Source organism: Cryptomeria japonica, chromosome 7 (assembly GCF_030272615.1).
Source record: "Cryptomeria japonica chromosome 7, Sugi_1.0, whole genome shotgun sequence".
NCBI classification, from domain to species: Eukaryota; Viridiplantae; Streptophyta; class Pinopsida; order Cupressales; family Cupressaceae; genus Cryptomeria; species Cryptomeria japonica.
In genome coordinates, this window is record NC_081411.1 from 381,069,580 (window position 1) to 381,072,389 (window position 2,810).

Here is a 2,810-nt window from a genome sequence, read left to right on the forward strand (position 1 = left end):
TTTTTCCATCAATGCCAAAGGGGGAGATTGTTGGCATTTGGCATTATAACAGACAATGGGAGATTGTTGGCATTTCAATAAGGATATTGAGAAGGTTGTTGATGATTATGGAAATAACTGATTAAGGATGTTTATTGTCTTGATATTATTATTTTGTAATTGATGTCAAGCAATTGATTTTCTAATTTAGTATGATGTTGCCATATCTTGAAAAGTATGATTTGAAGAGTATAAAGATGTCGGTAAAAGACACAGAAAGAATATGATGAATAAGGGGATGAATAAGGTATTCAATGGGCAACTATTACCGAGTCAGACAATGATGAGATCATGATGTTTAGATTGTTTTAACATCATACATATGTTGTAAATTATAAGGTTAATACTATAATATGTTACCGAGCAAAGAACCTAGTCGATAAACCCTAAGGAACCTAGTCAGTAAACCCTAAGGTTATTGCTATCGATTAATGAAGGCAGAATGTCTACCGAGTGAAGTTTAGTATTTATCGAGTTGTTACCGAGTTGTAAGCGAGCTGTAATAGAATACATTAAAAGGTAACATGCATTATTTAATGATGGAAGCTGATGAGCTAGAACTGATTAAATGATTGGTATGTTGTGCATGAAGTTTGTTAATGAATCTATGGCAAAGGAAAATCAACATGAAGATCTACAGCTTAGATTGAACTGCAATACCCTAGCACAAGTTCCAAGAAATGTATGCAAGTTCCAAGGCAGGGTAAAACATTTTCAGATTGAAGGATACATTGAACTTGGTCAAAGTTTGAAGATCTGATGGCTATGATTGATCATGGGAAATGTGATCAAGGAGATTAAGCGGTTAGCTAATTATTTATAAATAGGGAACTATTGATAAACAATGTATGTGGGCAAATGTATGCATAGGGATGCTACATAGTGATTACCGAGCACAGAAGCTCTGTTTGAATAATAGAGTATAGAAGCCCAATAGATGGACAAGATTAGTTCTATGTCTGGATTGTATTAAGCAAATAAGAATCTACTTTAGCATTTTAGATGTGAAGTTGCAGATAGATTTTTATTACTATTATTTTGTGAAAGTGACAGAAAATCTCTTAACCAAGTGGACTTAACAGTCTTATTTTTAAAACCCTCTAGCAAGTTGACATTCTAATTGAGTGTTTGAAATCCTTTAACAAGGTCACTTCTAACAAGGTGAAGATCCTAATAGATCTGAGGGAAATCCCTTAATTGGGTCACATCTAGCAATGTGTTTGTAATCTTTGATAGGATTTGATTTTAACCGAGCATACTTGCGAAGAGTATATTTCTTAGTGGGTCTGAAATACCACAGTGGTTTTTCCCTATTTGGGTTTCCACGTTAAATCTGGTGTTATGAGGTTTATGATGTTTATATACTTTTGAGTTTGCATGTTTAGCAGTTTTGGTTATATTACTGAAGTATATGTTACCAAGGTTGGATCTGATGTTTTTATGGAAGATTAAGTTTGTATGATTCACCCCCCTCATCTCATCTTGTTGGCTATTGGATCTATACTTACATTAAGTATCAGAACTATCAATCAATGTTGTCAAAGATTTGATAAATATCAACATATTTATCGATTTTCCTAGTAGAAGGGTTTGAGTATTAATGTGTATTTATCAAAGTAAATTAAATGTTTCGATCTACTTGGAGATTATAGGGTTTGCAAAAAAACCATGGTGTCACCTATTTATAAGAAGCTGCCATCTCTAGAATTTATCATCGTTGATTTAGTTGAAAAACATTGTGGTCGAAGAAAAGATCATAGCTATCCCTTTTTATCGGTCACGTTTGAAAACAACAACAAATTTGAAAGGAGACCATAGAACTTCTTCAAGTATCATTATATTTTATCATCACAATTTGAAAAAAAGGAAGAGCCACTGATAAATACAAGAGAAACTGCTAAAGTCAAAGCCGCAATAGGGGAAAAATATAATTTAAAAAGGAGATCATTGTTTTGGCAAATTAGAGCACCAAGAAGGGATTGAAGGTTTTTGGAATGGAGCAAGAGTTAAGGCATGAGAAGCTGCTCAAGATTATTTAATTCTTTGTAAGAGAATCACAGTCAAGTTTAGAAATAAGTTTAAATCAATTAATTCATAGTAAAGTGGGTAAAAGAGTGAAGAAGGAAGACAATGTTTCAGAAGAAAAATGGAAGAATGTTCAAAATATAATTCACACTAACAAAAGGATGAAAGAGTTTGAGAAAAAATTATAAATATTTGTATGAAATTGATAATCTTTGATAATGTCAAAGTAAAAAATGAAAGATTGAAGAAAGATTGAAACTGTTTTATGATCTTAAAGATGTTAGAAGAATTAGAGCAAAACAACATATATGTAGAGTTTCAAAAAGAAGATCATAATAAATGGCTCTATGAATTTTTCCACAAAAATATCCAAACATCGAGCGACAGAAATGGTTCTTTGGGCAAACAAAATATGCAGTTTTGGTTGGCAATTCAAGGAACTGGGCTCCCCTTCCTCAAATGAAATCAGAATGGCATATGGTGAAATCTAGGAGATATCAGAAGGCAGTGAGGAATGGCTTACCATTTTCTAGGGTTGGAAGATTCAAAGGTAAAGAGTGTTGAACATAGAATACCACTGAGAGGGGGGTGAATCAGTGGTTCCTTAGTTTTTCTTCTCATTTATCTAACTTCAGAATTTTTAGTTATTTACTTAACCACTAAAAAGTCATACCGGTAATACAAGAAAGAAAGCCAAAGAGATCATTCATACACAAGTTACTCAGAACACCAGTTATACGAGAAAA